Source organism: Pteropus alecto, unplaced genomic scaffold, assembly GCF_000325575.1.
Source record: "Pteropus alecto unplaced genomic scaffold, ASM32557v1 scaffold14, whole genome shotgun sequence".
NCBI classification, from domain to species: domain Eukaryota; kingdom Metazoa; phylum Chordata; class Mammalia; order Chiroptera; family Pteropodidae; genus Pteropus; species Pteropus alecto.
Genome location: NW_006436810.1, coordinates 13,641,678 through 13,642,468, shown reverse-complemented (window position 1 = coordinate 13,642,468; position 791 = coordinate 13,641,678). Strand labels below are relative to the sequence as shown.

The following is a 791-nucleotide window of genomic DNA, read 5'->3' as shown; positions in this document are numbered from 1 at the left end:
ACAATAAAAATTTTAAAAATAAAATAAGTAAAGTGAAAACAGATGTTAGAATTGATGGTTTCTTGTCTTGTGTTGGGTTATTAAGATACAGAGATAATAATTTAGTTTTTCTTCCTTTTTTGATTCTAGTAATATCACACAAACACACACAGATACCTGATCGAATATAATGGTCACACATCCACTTTATTTAGATTATAAGTGCTTTTTGAAAATTTAAGGTCTACGACCATGCCACCCTGAACAAGCCCGATCCCGTCTGATCTCAAGCTAAGCACGGTCGGGCCTGGTTAATATTGGGATGGGAGACCACCTGGGAAGACCAGGTACTGTAGGCGTAAAGAATAAAAAATAAGGGATTGTAAACTGACAAGGTCCTTGCAATCTGTGAGGTCACCCAAGGGTTGCTTAGCCTAAAAAAATAAAAAAAAAATAAAAAAAAATAAAAAAATAAAATTTTGGGAGCTGTACCAATTGAATGTGAGCATTTTCAGGATGGAAAAAGGAAACTGAAACAAAAGAAAAGTAAAAGATGGGTCCTATAAGACACATAGTCTACTTGTGAACCAGATTTCACATATATAGGTATATGTGTATGTATATGCACATGCACACATATATGTGTGTGTGTATATATATATGTTATGTAGGTGACCAATATTTAATAATTTACATCAAGCCTATGGAGAAGTACTAATCTAGTGAAAGAGGGGATTCAGAATCAGAGGGGTGAAAATTATAATATCTTCATTTTTCACAACTGTCATATATACACGTGGACTTTTGTCATC

The 791-nt window shown here is 33.6% G+C and overlaps 1 pseudogene; it reads left to right on the top strand.

Annotated features, from left to right (window-relative positions):
- The first annotated feature begins 221 nt into the window (after positions 1-221).
- LOC112481312 lies at positions 222-338 on the top strand (annotated as a pseudogene).
- Positions 339-791: the final 453 nt, after the last annotated feature.